Source organism: Anomaloglossus baeobatrachus, chromosome 6 (assembly GCF_048569485.1).
Source record: "Anomaloglossus baeobatrachus isolate aAnoBae1 chromosome 6, aAnoBae1.hap1, whole genome shotgun sequence".
Classification (NCBI taxonomy): domain Eukaryota; kingdom Metazoa; phylum Chordata; class Amphibia; order Anura; family Aromobatidae; genus Anomaloglossus; species Anomaloglossus baeobatrachus.
Genome location: NC_134358.1, coordinates 250506613 through 250527218, shown reverse-complemented (window position 1 = coordinate 250527218; position 20606 = coordinate 250506613).

Below are 20606 nucleotides of genomic sequence, written 5' to 3'. Positions count from 1 at the left end.
TAGATGAAATACGGGGCGTGGGGGTAGAGCAGTTGGTGGTGCCCCAGCCGTATCGCCGGCGGGTCCTCGATTTGGCTCATAAACACCTGATGAGTGGCCACCTAGGGGTCAATAAAACGCAGGAGCAAATATTGCAAAGGTTCTATTGGCCCGGGGTCTTTGGGGAGGTAAAAGGGTTCTGCGAAACCTGCCCGGAGTGTCAGCTTACCGCACCCCTGACCCACTTTCGCAGTCCGTTGGTACCATTACCCATTATAGAAGTCCCTTTTGAACGGATAGGGATGCATCTGGTGGAGCCCCTCGTAAAGTCTGCTCGAGGGCACCAACACATCCTAGTGATCGTTGACTATGCCACCCGGTATCCAGAGGCGATACCTCTCAGACATACTGCGGCGAAGCTTATAGCTCGGGAGTTGTTTGCTGTGTTCTGCCGGGTGGGGTTGCCCAAGGAGATCCTTACGGATCAGGGGACCCCATTCACGTCTAAAGTGACCAAAGAGCTATGCCGGCTACTCCAGATCAAGCAGTTGCGTACGTCTGTGTATCATCCTCAGACGGATGGGTTAGTAGAACGATTCAATAAAACCCTGAAAACCATGCTAAAAAGGGTGATCTCCAAAGACGGGAAAGACTGGGATATGATGCTTCCCTATTTGATGTTTGCCATACGAGAGGTGCCACAGGCATCCACGGGGTTTTCGCCTTTTGAATTGTTATACGGGCGACATCCCCGGGGATTGTTGGACCTGGCAAAGGAAACATGGGAGCAAGAGCCCACCCCCCATAAAAGTGTGATTGAACACATTTTAGGAATGCAGAACCGCATAAGCGCGGTCCTGCCAATTGTGAAGGAGCATTTACAAGAGGCTCAGGCCGCGCAAAGTGGCCGCTACAATAGACAAGCCACCATGCGGACCTTTAAACCCGGGGATCGGGTGTTGGTTTTAATCCCCACGGCGGAGAGTAAATTCCTGGCTCAGTGGCAAGGCCCCTACGAGATAAAGGAAAGAGTCGGGGTGGTCAACTATAAAGTATTGCAGCCCGGTAGGCGGAAACCTGAACAAATATACCATGTCAACCTATTAAAACCTTGGCAGGAACGGGAAAGCCTGATGGTTGCTTTTTCCCCATCTCCCTCCTCTTCGGGTCGTTCAACCCTGGCTCCAGCGCCCTCCGGAGAGGACGAACCGGAAGTAAGGATTGGAGAAGCCCTCACCAAGACACAGAGGCGAGAGGCCAGACGGCTGGTTCAGCAGAACCCCGATGTCTTCTCCGAGCTGCCTGGTAGGACAAGTCTGATACGACATGATATTGTCACCGAGCCCCACCTGAAGGTACGCCTGAAGTCATACCGCGTGCCGGAGGCTCGAAGACAAGCCATATCAGAGGAAGTGAAGACAATGCTACGCCTGGGGGTCATCGAAAAATCCCGGAGTGAATGGGCTAGTCCCATTGTCCTAATACCAAAACCCGATGGCTCCTTAAGGTTCTGCAATGACTTTAGGAGATTGAACGAAATATCCAAGTTCGATCTCTACCCCATGCCCCGGGTGGATGAGCTGATTGATAGGCTGGGACAGGCGCGATATTTTACCACGCTCGACCTGACCAAGGGGTACTGGCAGGTGCCACTGACGGAGTCCGCCAAGGAGAAAACCGCTTTTGTTACGCCAGAGGGTCTCTTCCACTATGTTGTCTTGCCTTTTGGGTTACATGGCGCTCCGGCCACGTTCCAGAGGTTGATGGACTTGGTGCTGGAACCCCACCAGGCGTATGCATCAGCGTACCTTGATGACATCATTATTTACAGCTCCGAGTGGCAGACCCACTTGGAACAGGTACAAGCGGTGGTAGACGCGCTTCGAACAGCCGGATTGACAGCCAATCCCAAGAAATGTGCGTTGGGACTCACGGAAGCCCGTTACTTGGGCTACGTGATAGGCCAAGGAGTGATTAAGCCCCAAATTAACAAGGTTGAGGTGATCCAGAAGTGGCCTAGACCCCTGACCACGAAGCAGGTTAGGGCCTTCCTGGGTATCGTGGGGTACTACAGGAGGTTTGTAAAAGATTTTGCGGGCCTGTCAGCCCCCTTGACGGACCTTCTCAAAGGCAAGAAGTCCGTCATGGTGCGCTGGACTCCGCAGGCCGAGGACTCCTTCCGGGCCCTGAAGGGGGTCCTGTGCGGACAGCCCGTTCTTGTAAACCCTGATTTCCGGAAGGAGTTCATAGTACAGACTGACGCCTCGGAGGTCGGCCTGGGGGCAGTGCTGTCTCAGGTGGTTCAGGGGGAGGAACACCCCGTCACCTTCTTAAGTAGGAAGCTCACCCCTCCCGAGCGGAATTATAGCGTAGTGGAGAAGGAGTGCCTGGCGATCAAGTGGGCCTTGGAGTCCCTACGCTATTACCTGCTGGGACGGCAGTTTCGCTTGGTGACGGATCACTCTCCACTGGTCTGGATGAGGTCCGCCAAGGAACGGAATGCCCGGGTTACCCAGTGGTTCCTTTCTCTGCAGAACTTCCGGTTTACGGTTGAACACCGGGCCGGTAGGTTGCAGGGCAACGCTTATGCCTTGTCCCGCGGCCCGTGTTTGATGGCGGGAGTTCAACCCCGCACGCTTGAACTGAGGGGGGGGGTATGTGAGACTGTGACCGGGGTTATCTATGACGACCGGTATGTCTCGCCCCGGTTGTGCTCACTCCATGATAGAAAGTAACTCCACTTCAGGGTTAATGCTGTTTCTCTACAGGCTGAAGGAAGGGTTAAAAGGAAACAGGAACAAGGGCGGGTGTGCCGGGTGTGAGGGAGTGAACACAACTCCCTGAGTTCTCTGCCGGAGAGGCACATGTGTACTGTTGTGGACTTTTGTTTGGATATTAAACCGTGTGCTGTGACCCTTGGTGCCTGGATCCCGTGTCTTCTGCTGCGCAGCCAACCACGCTACCTCACAATATATATATATATATATATCTAAATAAAATGTGTGTATAAATGTATGCGTGTGCCTATACGTGTATGTGTCTATATGTTTAGGTAGTGCTTGGATATATGTATCTACAGTATATATATATATGCGTGTGTATTTAGTGTGTGTATATTCAGTATAGACCAAATGTTTGGACACACGTCCTCATTCAAAGAGTTTTTTTTATTTTCATAACTCTAAAAATTGTAGATTCACATTGAAAGCATCAAAACTATGAATTAAAACATGTGGAATGAAATACTTAAAAAAGTGTGAAACAACTGAAAATATGTCTTATATTCTAGGTTCTTCAAAGTAGCCACCTTTTGCTTTCATTACTACTTTGCACACTCTTGGCATTCTCTTGATGTGCTTCAAGAGGTAGTCACCGGAAATGGTCTTCCAACAGTCTTGAAAGAGTTCCCAGAGATGCTTAACACTTGTTGGCCCTTTTGCCTTCACTCTGCGGTCCAGCTCACCCCAAACCATCTCGATTGAGTTCAGCTCTGGTGACTGTGGAGGCCAGGTCATCTGGCGTAGCACCCCATCACTCTCCTTCTTAGTCAAATAGCCCTTACACAGCCTTGAGGTGTGTTTGGGTCAATATCCTGTTGAAAAAGAAATTATGGTCCAACTAAGCGCAAACCGGTTGGAATAGCACACCGCTGCAAGATGCTGTGGTAAGCATGCTGGTTCTGTATCCCTTCAATTTTGATTAAATCCCCAACAGTGTCAGCAGCAAAGCACCGCCACACCATCACACCTCCTCCTCCATGCTTCACGGTGGGAACCAGGCATGTAGAGTCCATCCGTTCACCTTTTCTACAAAGACACGGTGGTTGGATCCAAAGAGCTCAAATTTGACTCATCAGACCAAAGCACAGATTTCCACTGGTCTAATGTCCATTCCTTGTGTTTTTTAGCCCAAACAAGTCTCTTCTGCTTGTTGTCTGTCCTTAGCAGTGGTTTCCTAGTAGCTATTTTTCCATGAAGGCCTGCTGCACAAAGTCTCCTCTTAATAGTTGTTCTAGAGATGAGAAGGTGTGTCCAAACGTTTGGTCTGTACTGTATGTATTGTATATCCTGTGTGTTTCCATAAAAAAGCCCTCCCCCAAAGATAAGCCCTAACAGGAATTTTTGGCCTTTTCGGAGGAAGGCTTAAATATAAGCCCTACCACTAAAATAAGCCCTAGTCATGATTCAATAATGAAGTGTTCATGCAGCTAAAAAAGTTAAAGAATACTGAAGGACACTTCATTAGAGAAAGCAGACACCCCCAAAAGAAAAAAGACAGAAGACCCCACAATCATACTCACCAGACGCCGAATGGTAGGAGCTGCAGCAGAACGCACACCCACAAACATCAGATCGCACACCCACACACATCAGATGGTGCACACAATTACACATCAGATCGCGCACACAATCACACATCAGATCGCACACATACTCACCACATCCAGAGATACTGATTGCTTCTGGCCAGCAGAGAATCCTGGAACACAGTGCGGTGGAACACATAGAGGACATGGGGTGAAATGCATCTATGTGTTTCACTGCCGAGTCCTCCATGCATTCCACTGCACTGCATCCCAACTTCCCCTGCTGGCCGGAAGCAATGCGTATCGCCAGATGTGGTGAGTGAGTGTGTGCGATCTGATGTTTGATAGTGTGTGTGATCTGATGTAAGTGTGTGTGTATGGGTATGAGTATGTGTGTGTGCGATCTCATGTGTGTCAGTGTGTCGGCCAGAAGCAGGGGAGGACCGGGTTGAGCATACCTGCTGATTATTATTAACAGCATGTATGTAAGTACTTGAATAAGAATACAGTAATTAACCAAGGCCAACATGGGTTTGTAGCATACAAGTCATACCAGACTAATCTAATTTCCTTTTATGATGCAATCAATGACTGGGTTGATCAGGGAAATGCAGTAGATATAGTAGATCTCGACTTCAGCAAAGCATTTGATAAAGTCATACTATCCTTATTGAAAAAATGACCAAGTATAGGATTGATAAGGCTGCAGTTAGGTGAATTGGCTTAGTGATGTGCTCAAAGAGTGGCAATGAATGGTTGCAAATCCAATTAGAAGAGTATTTCAAGTGGGATACCACAAGACTCTATCTTGGCCCCAGTGTTGTTCAACATTTTTATAAATGATCTAGATAAGGGAATTGTAGGTAAACTAATCAAATTTGCAGACAATGCAGAGCTTGGAGGTATAGCTAACACTAGATAAGACAGAAAGAATTCAGAATGATTTAGATAAGCTGGAACAATGGGCAGAGACTAATAAACTGGTATGACTGGTATTTAACATGGAGAAATGCTAATTGTCAATGTAGTCGACCTAGAAAACCAGTAATGGAGGAGCATTTTGCGCTTAGTGGGGGTCCTCTAGAAGGCAGAGGTGCACAATCCTGTAGAATATTTCAAAAGATGGCTGCCTTGGGCTATGTGCGCACGCTGCATCTTTTTTTTTACCACAAAGATGCAGCATTTTTATCTTTGTGGTGACCACAAAGATGCAGCATTTTATCTTTGTGGTGACTACAAAGAGCAGCGTTTTGACCTAAAAAAATGCAGGAGTCCTCCACCTGTGAGCCACGAGATTAGCGCTGACGACGTCACCCAGGTGATGTGCGGTGACAGCTGGAGTCCTCCACCTGTCACCACAAACCACATGAGTGACGTCATGTGTGTATGCGTATGCCTATACGTGTATGTGTCTATATGTGTATGTATATACTGTATGTATATATATATATATATATATATGTGTGTATGTATGAGTGTATATATGTATTGTTTATCCTGTGTGTTTCCATAAATAAGCCCTCCCCCAAAGATAAGCCCTAACAGGAATTTTTGGCATTTTCGGAGCAAGGCTTAAATATAATCCCTACCCCTAAAAAAAAAAGCCCTAGTCGCGGTTCAATAATGAAGTGTCCATGCAGCTAAAAAAGCTAAAGAATACTACAGGACACTTCATTATAGAAAGCAGACACCCCTGTTAGGTTGACCTAACGGTCACAGCTGTTGCCAGCGATGTCCGAATGCAGAGAAGGTACCGGTGACCCCCCCTCTGCTACTCCGTCTCAATGAAAACAAGCGAACGCCGTTATACACATAAGACTGGAGATGTGCGGCTCCGAATAGAAAGTGTATTGGTATTGTTTACATTACAAAGTTATACAAAGTTGATTAGGGCGTAACTATGCAACATACATATTCATTAAAGGCGTGAATTACATATTCCCAGCAAGAGAAATTAATATAATGACTTATACTCCAATAACAAGATGTTTTTCAGTCGTCTCTAAGTCAAAACATTCTGCGTCCTTGAAGTTGGTCTCACAGTTTATTACGCAAATAAGTCTGGTTCGGTCTTGTCAGGGAGAATGAATTTCTATTATTTTCTAAGTCAGTGAAAAAGGTTAACTCTTTCCTCACAATCCCCCCTATTGGCGTGATTGATGGACAGGGGGCCATCGAGAAGCTTTGGACTATAGAGAAAGCAGGCTAGCCTCCAGATACTTTCTGAGCCGCGGGTGTGCTCAGGGAGTGTCGTCTCACATCCGTCACCCAGGACTGCCTGCATGCCTCTCGATAGGAGTCTCATCATGATACGCCAAGGTGATTTCTAGAGGAAAGAGTAGAGAAGAGAAAAAAGGCATATTAGTGATTTCTTACGGGTGCTGAATAATCATTGTATCTACATTGCTTCAAGCAGCGGGAAAACAAAGCCATTAGCAACTTGAACACTACATAAGCAACTAGTAAACAGAGTAACACTTGGAACACTGATAGTCTGTTGTAACAGCCTCCCCATTGAAACACTTTGTTTATTGGGACTGGTATGGCTAAGTATGGCATGGAAGAGGCTGTCACAAGTGCGTGTGTACATATCCAGCAGTCTGTGATCTCAAGTTTTTCAGCTAACACTTCATGATGGGTCTCAAATGAATTCTGCCGTGGTGTAGAAGGCCCCAAAAAGGGAGTACACATAGAAATACTTATCAGCAGTATTAGGCCTTCTTGCAGTGGCTGGCATGGACCCATGTCGATCTCCCCTCAAGTTTGACGGAGGTTGGAGTGGTCAGCTGGACAGTCAAAGGCCCATCGAATCGTGGCTCAAGGGTCTTTCTCACGTGCTTCTTTAGGTAGACCCAGTCACCAGGCTTTAGAGAGTGGGTTCCTGGAATGGCATCAGGATCAGGTAGAGAAGAGTAGACCCTTTGGTGGGTTTCAGTTAGTCTGTTCTGCAGGGAAACAACATAAGATGTTAGGCTATCACATTGCAGGTGTAACTCCTGCGGGAAGTAGCATCCTAATCTGGGTGCACTACCAAAGAGTATTTCAAATGGTGAGAGCCTGTGCTTTCCCTGCGGGGTGGTCCTTACAGAGTAAAGAGCTATGGGGAGACATTCTGTCCATGGTCTACCAGTCTCCTCCACTGCCTTGGCTAGTTTGAGCTTTAGAGTGCCATTTAACCTTTCCACTTTCCCTGATGATTGTGGGTGGTAAGGCGTGTGTAAGGCTGACTGCATGCCTAACAGGGCACAGGTGTTCTGAAAAACTTGTCCAGTGAAATGAGTACCTCGGTCTGACTCTATGACTTCAGGGAGTCCAAACTGAGGCACCAGCTCACAGGCCAATTTCTTTGCTGTAATTCGTGCTGTGGCTGAACTGACAGGGTAGGCCTCTGGCCATCCTGAGAAGAGGTCTACACAGACAAGTACAAACTCGTAGATGCCATGTTTTGGCAACTGTATATAGTCTATTCATACTCTTTGAAATGGGGCAAACGTCTTTGGCATGTGTCTTTGCAGGGATTTAGTTAGCTGGCCTGGATTGTGTTGTTGACAGATGTGACAATCCTTTATTCTCTGGGAGGCGTATTGTCTGAAGCCGGGGGCTATCCAATATGGTTGCATCTGGTTCATGATTGAGTTTGTGCTACCGTGTGTGGGATAGTGGAGTACTTGGAAAATGGCAGGGAACCAACTGCGTGGCAGGACGGGAAGTCCGTTTAAGCGCCAAATCCCCTCCACCTTTTCTGCCCCCTTGGCCCGCCATCCGGCCTTTTCTTCCTCAGAGGCGTTTTCTTGTGTCTCAAAGAGGTTCTGCATTTCTTCCTCCGTCGTTGACACTGTTTCCGTCTCCTTCAAAGGGAGTAAGGCTGCTTGTTTTGCTGTTTGGTCGGCCAAGCGATTTCCCCTTGCCTCGGGTGTTTGAGCCTTGGTGTGGGCAGCAACCTTTATGATTGCTAGCTGTTTTGGTATCAAGGCTACTTCCATTAGTTTCTTCACTGAAGCTCCATGCCTGATGGGATTTCCTGTTGCTGTCAGGAATCCTCTTGTCTGCCAGATAGTGCCAAAATCGTGCACAATGCCGTGTGCATAGGCTGAGTCCGTGTAGATGTTCGCTGTTCGTTCTTCCAGAAACTCAATTGCCCAGATGAGGGCAAGAAGTTCTGCTTCTTGAGCAGATATGCGTGGAGGTAGCGGTTGTTTGGCTAAGACTGCATATAGAGTCACTACTGCAAATCCGGTGTGGAACTTGCCTGCTTCATCAGCGTATCTGCTACCATCCACAAAAAGTTCAAAGTCTGGATTTGTAAGCGGTGTTGCCTGTATATTGTGCAGGGGCTTTGCCTCATGTTCAATGAGTTCCTGACAATCATGATCAAATGGTGCACTGGTACGTTTGTCACTCTCTTCTGTCCTCTCTTCTGTCCCCCCTTCTAAACTTGTAAAGATCAGTAGATCAGCAAGGTTTAGACTTGTAACTCGAGCAAATGAGATGTTTGGGGGTAGCAACAGCGTGCACTGGAGTCTGACCTGTCTTGCCATGGAGAGGTGTTTCAACTGCACTTGATTGAGAACAGCATAGATGTCATGGCTGGTAAGGATGGTAGTCGGGAAATCGAGTGAGATTTCAGATGCTTTCTGCAGTATATTTGAAACTGCTGTAACGGCACGGACACAGGTTGGTGCTGCTTTTGTGACGTCGTCAAGTTGAGAGGAGTAGTACCCGATTATGTGATGTTTGTCCGTCTTCTGGGTGAGTACTCCTACGGCAAATCCTTGAAGCTCTGCTACGAACAGATTAAAGATGAGATCATAGTTTGGTAGTGCCAGAGCAGATGCATCAATCACTAGTTCCTTGAGCTTTTGAAAGTTTTGTCAAGCTTCTTCTGTAAGGGAAAAAGGAACATTCTTTGTGCAATCATACAGCGGTTGCATGAGTAGTGACGCATTGGGAATCCACCGTCTGCATTTATCTCTGCTTGCTTAGCATCCTACTTCTGCCAGAAAGGTAAGCATTTCTCTTCACTAGGGAAGCACAGTAGTAAATCATCCACGTACTGGTAGATGTAGTGCGAGAGGTAGCGGGAGGGGGGATTGTCTCAGCTGCGGTGGCGTAATTCCAGGCTTGACTGAAACTTTTACTGTGGGCACGGGTAGTGTGCCGAGGTCAGTTTTTTATGTGGACCAGAGTTTTGCAGGAACTTGTAGAAGTATTGGATCCGTGTTTACTTCACGTGTAACATCAGATTCTGGTTGATCTTCTATCATCTGGAGAGTGCACAGGACTTCTTCTGGGATATCTTTTGGAATTTGCAGGATAGCAGATCCATCTTCATTGTAGACAATCTGAGCTTGTAGTCTTGATAGTAGATCGGCTCCCACTAGGGCATCTCCACCCAGGGGGGACACTAAGAATTTAGACACGAACATGTGTGGTCCCAGTTTCACCTTCAGTGGATGTGTTATTGGGATTATCTGGGCTTGTCCATCAAATCCGGATACTACAGTAGCTTCAGATGAGATGGATCCTTCAGGCACTAGGTTCCTGGGGTTCAGGAGCGTGAGGCTCCTGAGTCCACCAAAGCTCTTATTTCCTTGTTGCCAATGTGAAGGGGGACATGTATAAATGGACCTCTGGCATCCCTATCCCGTGCTGCCGCAAGTCAGGCAGTCTTCTCCTCCTGACTCTCGGGTCGGTTTTGAGTGTCCCTCTTCTTCTTTCTACAGTCTCTGATCACGTCCTCTGACTCCACAATAGTAGCAGGTCGGAGCCTTCTTTCTTGTACCTTCTGGCTGGCCGTCCACTGCTGCTATGACAACTTTCTTGTTGCTCCTTTTATCCTTTGCGTCGGTTTCTAAGCCACTTGCTTTGTTGACTAGAAGATCTATGTCTTCCATGTTCCTCCATTCTGGGCAGCACGCTTTCAATCTTTCTGCCAGAGGTGCATGTATTCCATCCATGAAGGATCTTACCATCAGGCGACGTATTGCACCCGCTTGTAAGTCCAGCCCTTCATTTGCGAATGACTGCATCAATCTGTAGTAAAATAAGCTGACATTCTGCACAGGACCTTGATGCACTGGTCCCATTGTGCCCTTAGTTCTTTGCTCCTGGGCGCAGAAGAGACTGAGTCTTATCATGAAGTCTTGGCCCGATTCCACATTACGGGTATCGTCCGGAGCATGTCCTGTCAGGTGGGCAGTGAGTTTGGCATACAGTTCGGGAGACATTTTAACTCTACACAAACCTTCCATGTCCAACCAAGTGCTTCTGTAGGAGACCTGTATTTGGTTCAGGTAACGTGAAAAACTGACTGGGTTTCTAGTCGGGTCTGGAGCATTTTGCTCTTCTTTCCACTACGGGATAAAGAGGCACTGGTGCTGTGGCTTGTGGCTTGTAGCTTGTGCTGTGGGGCTGCACAGGCTAGGCATGTTTCACTCCAGTCCGGATTTTGTTGGCTACAGTTTGTGCAGGTCCATTCCGGGGATCCTGCTATTTTTGGAGCTGTTCCAGGAGTAGCTGACAGGTACGGAGGAGGCTGCTGATTCTTATTAGCCTTCTTCGCAGCTTCTTCCCATGTGTCTGATTCTTCATGGTATATCCAACCTTGATCGTGGGCTGTTTTTGCCATGTCAGAAAGAGTTCTGACTAGTTCAGTCCATGATTTATCTGCTATCACTCCTGCTCTAGTAGCTGTTATTGTATCCCATTTGTTGGGGTCCAATTGATCCTTCCCCTTCAATCCAAATGTCTTGAAAACTTCCTTGGACTGACTGGCTGTTCTTTTGCCATGATAACACGTAATGAGATGTTGCAGGGTGCATCCAGCTCTTCTGTCTTTTGATATTCGTTGCCCATTCTTCTTCTTCTATCTTCTTCAGCTTTTAGACCCTTGAACGTCCTTTGGACTAAACCTACCTATCCTGGAGATACTCAGAGACTAACTCCTTTTGTATTCCTACCTAAGGTGAGGTCTAGAACCACCTTTCCTGGAAGTACCCAAAGACTGATTCTTGATGTGTATTCCTACTGAAAGGTGGTGTCCTAACTTCAGAGGGGGCTGAGAATGTTGAATGGCGCTGGGTTACCCTTCTTGTAACAGAGATACACTCTATATCCGATAGCAATGGCAAACAGGGCTATTCCCACTAACACTAGGGCAGTGAATATCACATCCATTGGACAGAGCAGGTACACTATTCCCTTTCAACACTCACTGATGTATGGGATCTATGACAACCAACAAGGACAACAGCACAGAAGTAAAGCGCAGGAGAGCAGACACACGGAGAGGCAGAGAAACACAGAGAAACAAACAAACAAGGCACAGAAAACATCAGCTGGCAAGGCTCTCTCAGAGTTCAGTGGAAACCCGCCAATAACCCAGTTTCTACACACAGTGTACCATTTTGCGCGTTGAGGAGAGGGGAGATCAGATGTGGGGAGCATAAAGAGAAGAATAAGGTTCAACTCTTACCTGGCCAGGTGTTTCTGGTCCCCACGTCTGGTCCACTCCTCCTCTGAATGGCAAGATAGTCCACTGCGTCCTGGGATTAGAAACACGGGTCCCTGTTCGGGCGCCAGATAATGTTAGGTTGACCTAACGGTCACAGCTGTTGCCAGCGATGTCCGAATGCAGAGAAGGTACCGGTGACCCCCCCTCTGCTACTCCGTCTCAATGAAAACAAGCGAACGCCGTTATACACATAAGACTGGAGATGTGCGGCTCCGAATAGAAAGTGTATTGGTATTGTTTACATTACAAAGTTATACAAAGTTGATTAGGGCGTAACTATGCAACATACATATTCATTAAAGGCGTGAATTACATATTCCCAGCAAGAGAAATTAATATAATGACTTATACTCCAATAACAAGATGTTTTTCAGTCGTCTCTAAGTCAAAACATTCTGCGTCCTTGAAGTTGGTCTCACAGTTTATTACGCAAATAAGTCTGGTTCGGTCTTGTCAGGGAGAATGAATTTCTATTATTTTCTAAGTCAGTGAAAAAGGTTAACTCTTTCCTCACAATCCCCCCTATTGGCGTGATTGATGGACAGGGGGCCATCGAGAAGCTTTGGACTATAGAGAAAGCAGGCTAGCCTCCAGATACTTTCTGAGCCGCGGGTGTGCTCAGGGAGTGTCGTCTCACATCCGTCACCCAGGACTGCCTGCATGCCTCTCGATAGGAGTCTCATCATGATACGCCAAGGTGATTTCTAGAGGAAAGAGTAGAGAAGAGAAAAAAGGCATATTAGTGATTTCTTACGGGTGCTGAATAATCATTGTATCTACATTGCTTCAAGCAGCGGGAAAACAAAGCCATTAGCAACTTGAACACTACATAAGCAACTAGTAAACAGAGTAACACTTGGAACACTGATAGTCTGTTGTAACAGCCTCCCCATTGAAACACTTTGTTTATTGGGACTGGTATGGCTAAGTATGGCATGGAAGAGGCTGTCACAAGTGCGTGTGTACATATCCAGCAGTCTGTGATCTCAAGTTTTTCAGCTAACACTTCATGATGGGTCTCAAATGAATTCTGCCGTGGTGTAGAAGGCCCCAAAAAGGGAGTACACATAGAAATACTTATCAGCAGTATTAGGCCTTCTTGCAGTGGCTGGCATGGACCCATGTCGATCTCCCCTCAAGTTTGACGGAGGTTGGAGTGGTCAGCTGGACAGTCAAAGGCCCATCGAATCGTGGCTCAAGGGTCTTTCTCACGTGCTTCTTTAGGTAGACCCAGTCACCAGGCTTTAGAGAGTGGGTTCCTGGAATGGCATCAGGATCAGGTAGAGAAGAGTAGACCCTTTGGTGGGTTTCAGTTAGTCTGTTCTGCAGGGAAACAACATAAGATGTTAGGCTATCACATTGCAGGTGTAACTCCTGCGGGAAGTAGCATCCTAATCTGGGTGCACTACCAAAGAGTATTTCAAATGGTGAGAGCCTGTGCTTTCCCTGCGGGGTGGTCCTTACAGAGTAAAGAGCTATGGGGAGACATTCTGTCCATGGTCTACCAGTCTCCTCCACTGCCTTGGCTAGTTTGAGCTTTAGAGTGCCATTTAACCTTTCCACTTTCCCTGATGATTGTGGGTGGTAAGGCGTGTGTAAGGCTGACTGCATGCCTAACAGGGCACAGGTGTTCTGAAAAACTTGTCCAGTGAAATGAGTACCTCGGTCTGACTCTATGACTTCAGGGAGTCCAAACTGAGGCACCAGCTCACAGGCCAATTTCTTTGCTGTAATTCGGGCTGTGGCTGAACTGACAGGGTAGGCCTCTGGCCATCCTGAGAAGAGGTCTACACAGACAAGTACAAACTCGTAGATGCCATGTTTTGGCAACTGTATATAGTCTATTCATACTCTTTGAAATGGGGCAAACGTCTTTGGCATGTGTCTTTGCAGGGATTTAGTTAGCTGGCCTGGATTGTGTTGTTGACAGATGTGACAATCCTTTATTCTCTGGGAGGCGTATTGTCTGAAGCCGGGGGCTATCCAATATGGTTGCATCTGGTTCATGATTGAGTTTGTGCTACCGTGTGTGGGATAGTGGAGTACTTGGAAAATGGCAGGGAACCAACTGCGTGGCAGGACGGGAAGTCCGTTTAAGCGCCAAATCCCCTCCACCTTTTCTGCCCCCTTGGCCCGCCATCCGGCCTTTTCTTCCTCAGAGGCGTTTTCTTGTGTCTCAAAGAGGTTCTGCATTTCTTCCTCCGTCGTTGACACTGTTTCCGTCTCCTTCAAAGGGAGTAAGGCTGCTTGTTTTGCTGTTTGGTCGGCCAAGCGATTTCCCCTTGCCTCGGGTGTTTGAGCCTTGGTGTGGGCAGCAACCTTTATGATTGCTAGCTGTTTTGGTATCAAGGCTACTTCCATTAGTTTCTTCACTGAAGCTCCATGCCTGATGGGATTTCCTGTTGCTGTCAGGAATCCTCTTGTCTGCCAGATAGTGCCAAAATCGTGCACAATGCCGTGTGCATAGGCTGAGTCCGTGTAGATGTTCGCTGTTCGTTCTTCCAGAAACTCAATTGCCCAGATGAGGGCAAGAAGTTCTGCTTCTTGAGCAGATATGCGTGGAGGTAGCGGTTGTTTGGCTAAGACTGCATATAGAGTCACTACTGCAAATCCGGTGTGGAACTTGCCTGCTTCATCAGCGTATCTGCTACCATCCACAAAAAGTTCAAAGTCTGGATTTGTAAGCGGTGTTGCCTGTATATTGTGCAGGGGCTTTGCCTCATGTTCAATGAGTTCCTGACAATCATGATCAAATGGTGCACTGGTACGTTTGTCACTCTCTTCTGTCCTCTCTTCTGTCCCCCCTTCTAAACTTGTAAAGATCAGTAGATCAGCAAGGTTTAGACTTGTAACTCGAGCAAATGAGATGTTTGGGGGTAGCAACAGCGTGCACTGGAGTCTGACCTGTCTTGCCATGGAGAGGTGTTTCAACTGCACTTGATTGAGAACAGCATAGATGTCATGGCTGGTAAGGATGGTAGTCGGGAAATCGAGTGAGATTTCAGATGCTTTCTGCAGTATATTTGAAACTGCTGTAACGGCACGGACACAGGTTGGTGCTGCTTTTGTGACGTCGTCAAGTTGAGAGGAGTAGTACCCGATTATGTGATGTTTGTCCGTCTTCTGGGTGAGTACTCCTACGGCAAATCCTTGAAGCTCTGCTACGAACAGATTAAAGATGAGATCATAGTTTGGTAGTGCCAGAGCAGATGCATCAATCACTAGTTCCTTGAGCTTTTGAAAGTTTTGTCAAGCTTCTTCTGTAAGGGAAAAAGGAACATTCTTTGTGCAATCATACAGCGGTTGCATGAGTAGTGACGCATTGGGAATCCACCGTCTGCATTTATCTCTGCTTGCTTTGCATCCTACTTCTGCCAGAAAGGTAAGCATTTCTCTTCACTAGGGAAGCACAGTAGTAAATCATCCACGTACTGGTAGATGTAGTGCGAGAGGTAGCGGGAGGGGGGATTGTCTCAGCTGCGGTGGCGTAATTCCAGGCTTGACTGAAACTTTTACTGTGGGCACGGGTAGTGTGCCGAGGTCAGTTTTTTATGTGGACCAGAGTTTTGCAGGAACTTGTAGAAGTATTGGATCCGTGTTTACTTCACGTGTAACATCAGATTCTGGTTGATCTTCTATCATCTGGAGAGTGCACAGGACTTCTTCTGGGATATCTTTTGGAATTTGCAGGATAGCAGATCCATCTTCATTGTAGACAATCTGAGCTTGTAGTCTTGATAGTAGATCGGCTCCCACTAGGGCATCTCCACCCAGGGGGGACACTAAGAATTTAGACACGAACATGTGTGGTCCCAGTTTCACCTTCAGTGGATGTGTTATTGGGATTATCTGGGCTTGTCCATCAAATCCGGATACTACAGTAGCTTCAGATGAGATGGATCCTTCAGGCACTAGGTTCCTGGGGTTCAGGAGCGTGAGGCTCCTGAGTCCACCAAAGCTCTTATTTCCTTGTTGCCAATGTGAAGGGGGACATGTATAAATGGACCTCTGGCATCCCTATCCCGTGCTGCCGCAAGTCAGGCAGTCTTCTCCTCCTGACTCTCGGGTCGGTTTTGAGTGTCCCTCTTCTTCTTTCTACAGTCTCTGATCACGTCCTCTGACTCCACAATAGTAGCAGGTCGGAGCCTTCTTTCTTGTACCTTCTGGCTGGCCGTCCACTGCTGCTATGACAACTTTCTTGTTGCTCCTTTTATCCTTTGCGTCGGTTTCTAAGCCACTTGCTTTGTTGACTAGAAGATCTATGTCTTCCATGTTCCTCCATTCTGGGCAGCACGCTTTCAATCTTTCTGCCAGAGGTGCATGTATTCCATCCATGAAGGATCTTACCATCAGGCGACGTATTGCACCCGCTTGTAAGTCCAGCCCTTCATTTGCGAATGACTGCATCAATCTGTAGTAAAATAAGCTGACATTCTGCACAGGACCTTGATGCACTGGTCCCATTGTGCCCTTAGTTCTTTGCTCCTGGGCGCAGAAGAGACTGAGTCTTATCATGAAGTCTTGGCCCGATTCCACATTACGGGTATCGTCCGGAGCATGTCCTGTCAGGTGGGCAGTGAGTTTGGCATACAGTTCGGGAGACATTTTAACTCTACACAAACCTTCCATGTCCAACCAAGTGCTTCTGTAGGAGACCTGTATTTGGTTCAGGTAACGTGAAAAACTGACTGGGTTTCTAGTCGGGTCTGGAGCATTTTGCTCTTCTTTCCACTACGGGATAAAGAGGCACTGGTGCTGTGGCTTGTGGCTTGTAGCTTGTGCTGTGGGGCTGCACAGGCTAGGCATGTTTCACTCCAGTCCGGATTTTGTTGGCTACAGTTTGTGCAGGTCCATTCCGGGGATCCTGCTATTTTTGGAGCTGTTCCAGGAGTAGCTGACAGGTACGGAGGAGGCTGCTGATTCTTATTAGCCTTCTTCGCAGCTTCTTCCCATGTGTCTGATTCTTCATGGTATATCCAACCTTGATCGTGGGCTGTTTTTGCCATGTCAGAAAGAGTTCTGACTAGTTCAGTCCATGATTTATCTGCTATCACTCCTGCTCTAGTAGCTGTTATTGTATCCCATTTGTTGGGGTCCAATTGATCCTTCCCCTTCAATCCAAATGTCTTGAAAACTTCCTTGGACTGACTGGCTGTTCTTTTGCCATGATAACACGTAATGAGATGTTGCAGGGTGCATCCAGCTCTTCTGTCTTTTGATATTCGTTGCCCATTCTTCTTCTTCTATCTTCTTCAGCTTTTAGACCCTTGAACGTCCTTTGGACTAAACCTACCTATCCTGGAGATACTCAGAGACTAACTCCTTTTGTATTCCTACCTAAGGTGAGGTCTAGAACCACCTTTCCTGGAAGTACCCAAAGACTGATTCTTGATGTGTATTTCTACTGAAAGGTGGTGTCCTAACTTCAGAGGGGGCTGAGAATGTTGAATGGCGCTGGGTTACCCTTCTTGTAACAGAGATACACTCTATATCCGATAGCAATGGCAAACAGGGCTATTCCCACTAACACTAGGGCAGTGAATATCACATCCATTGGACAGAGCAGGTACACTATTCCCTTTCAACACTCACTGATGTATGGGATCTATGACAACCAACAAGGACAACAGCACAGAAGTAAAGCGCAGGAGAGCAGACACACGGAGAGGCAGAGAAACACAGAGAAACAAACAAACAAGGCACAGAAAACATCAGCTGGCAAGGCTCTCTCAGAGTTCAGTGGAAACCCGCCAATAACCCAGTTTCTACTCACAGTGTACCATTTTGCGCGTTGAGGAGAGGGGAGATCAGATGTGGGGAGCATAAAGAGAAGAATAAGGTTCAACTCTTACCTGGCCAGGTGTTTCTGGTCCCCACGTCTGGTCCACTCCTCCTCTGAATGGCAAGATAGTCCACTGCGTCCTGGGATTAGAAACACGGGTCCCTGCTTTTCGGGCGCCAGATAATGTTAGGTTGACCTAACGGTCACAGCTGTTGCCAGCGATGTCCGAATGCAGAGAAGGTACCGGTGACCCCCCCTCTGCTACTCCGTCTCAATGAAAACAAGCGAACGCCGTTATACACATAAGACTGGAGATGTGCGGCTCCGAATAGAAAGTGTATTGGTATTGTTTACATTACAAAGTTATACAAAGTTGATTAGGGCGTAACTATGCAACATACATATTCATTAAAGGCGTGAATTACATATTCCCAGCAAGAGAAATTAATATAATGACTTATACTCCAATAACAAGATGTTTTTCAGTCGTCTCTAAGTCAAAACATTCTGCGTCCTTGAAGTTGGTCTCACAGTTTATTACGCAAATAAGTCTGGTTCGGTCTTGTCAGGGAGAATGAATTTCTATTATTTTCTAAGTCAGTGAAAAAGGTTAACTCTTTCCTCACACCCCCAAAAGAAAAAAGACAGAAGACCCCACAATCATACTCACCAGACGCCGAATGGTAGGACCTGCAGCAGTACACACACCTACATCAGATAGCACACCCACAAACATCAGATTGCACACCCACACACATCAGATCGCTCACACAATCACATATCAGATCGCTCACACAATCACACATCAGATCGCACACACACTCACCACATCCAGCGATACTGATTGCTTCTGGCTGGCAGAGAATCCTGGAACGCTGTGCGGTGGAACACATAGAGGACCTGGGGTGGAATGCATTGATGTGTTTCACTGCCGAGTGCTCCATGCATTCCACTGCACTGCATCCCAACTTCCCCTGCTGGCCGGAAGCAATGCGTATCGCCGGATATGGTGAGTGAGTGTGTGTGTGTGTGTGTGCGATCTGATGTGTGATTGTGTGTGTGATCTGATGTGTGATAGTGTGTGTGATCTGATGTGTGATAGTGTGTGTGATCTGATGTAAGTATGTGTGTGTATGGGTATGAGTATGTGGGTGTTTGATCTGATGTGTGTCAGTGTGCCGGCCAGAAGCAGGGGAGGACCGGGTTTAGCATACCTGCTGGGAATGCCCGCCGAAGATCGCAAGAGGATCTGGGTTCCACACAGATGTCTGGGGTCTGGTAAGTATGAGTTTCCTGAGAATGGGGTGTGTGCTTTTTTTGTGCGGGTGAACTTACCCCCTACCAAAAATAAGAACTACACGAAAATAAGCCCTAGCGCTTTCTTCGGGGGAAAAGAAATTACAAGACAGTGTCTTATTTTTGGAAAAACACAGTATATATGCTTGTATATGTAATTTATGTACATGTTTATATTTTTATACCCTGGTATCCCCCAGATGTATAACATGCCTTAGGATGTGTGTTTGCTTTAGTTTCAGGTTCAATTTTCTTTTTTTCCTTAATGCCTCATGTAGCAGTACATTTATTTTTGAGGCCTGATGACATTACTGTCTGTTATCTATTATCTAGAAGACCATTGTACTAGATTTTAGAATAACATCTTGTGCCCATTGTTCTACAAGGGCAGCAATTGTATAGCAACTTGGACAAACACATTGCTAAAGTTTGTCTATTAGATAGGATCAGTGGTCCATTTGAAACAATGGTTTAGTGGGTTTTTTATTGTTTTTTTATGATGTTGTCTATTGTGTGTTTAATATCTATATTGTGTATCTATCTATCTATCTAATTTATGTGTGTTTGATGTTTTAGTGTGTATTTGATGTCTTTATTGTGTATTTGATGTCTAGATTTTGCATTTGATATCTGTATTGTCTGTTTGTCTGTATTGTATACTTGCTGTCTATATTGTGTATTTGTTGTGTGCATTGTTTATTTGATGTGTGCATTGTGTATTTGATGTATATATTATGTTTTGAAGTCAGTTTTGTGTATTTGATGTCTGTATTGTGTATTTGTTGTGTTGTGTTGTGTGTGGCTTTTATTCTCAACTGAAACTTGTCCCACGCTGTCCTGAAGTACAATACAGTCAGTGATAGAGTCATCTTGGATATGACTACAAAGAGGGCCAATCCATCTCACAATTATTCAAGTCTACGCACCAACAACAGATGCTGAGGAGGAGGATGTTGAATTATTCTAAAATCAAGTTCAAGAAGAAATTAACAAGACACCAAAACAAGACAAAAGGCTGCTTTACACCAGACAATCTATTGTGCGATAGATCGTCGGGGTCACGGTTTTTGTGACGCACATCCGGCATCGCTGGTGATGCCGGCCTGTGTGACACCTCCTAGCGACGCAGTATCGCTCATAAATCGTGAGTCGTGTACTGGTCGCTAGGTTCCATAATATCGTTTAATTTAGTTGTTCATCGTTTCCGTGGTAGCATACGCCGCTCCGTGTGACACCCCGGGAACGATGAACAGCAGCTCACCTGCGTCACGCGGCTGCCACCGGCTATGTGAAGGAAGGAGGTGGGTGGGATCTTTACGTCCCGCTCATCTCCGCCCCTCAGCTTCCATTGGCCGGCGGCCGTGTGATGTCGCAGTGACGCCGAACGTCCCTCCCACTCCAGGAAGTGGACGTTCGCCGCCCATAGCGTGGTCGCACAAGAGGTAAGTACGTGTGATGGAGGGTTACCGACTTTGTGCGACACGGGCAGCGATTTGCCCGTGACGCAAAAAGGACGGGGGCGGGTACGATTGATTGTGAAATTGCACAATCGGTCATACCGTGTAAAGCAGCCTTTACTCATTATCATGGGAGACGTAAATGCCAAAGTGGGCCACGGCAGGCATGGAACCCTTGTTGGAAACTTTAGACTTGGTGAACGAAACAAGGTTGGGGGAAGATTCGTTGACTTTTGTATGACAAATCAACTGTCCATTATGAACACCTTCTTC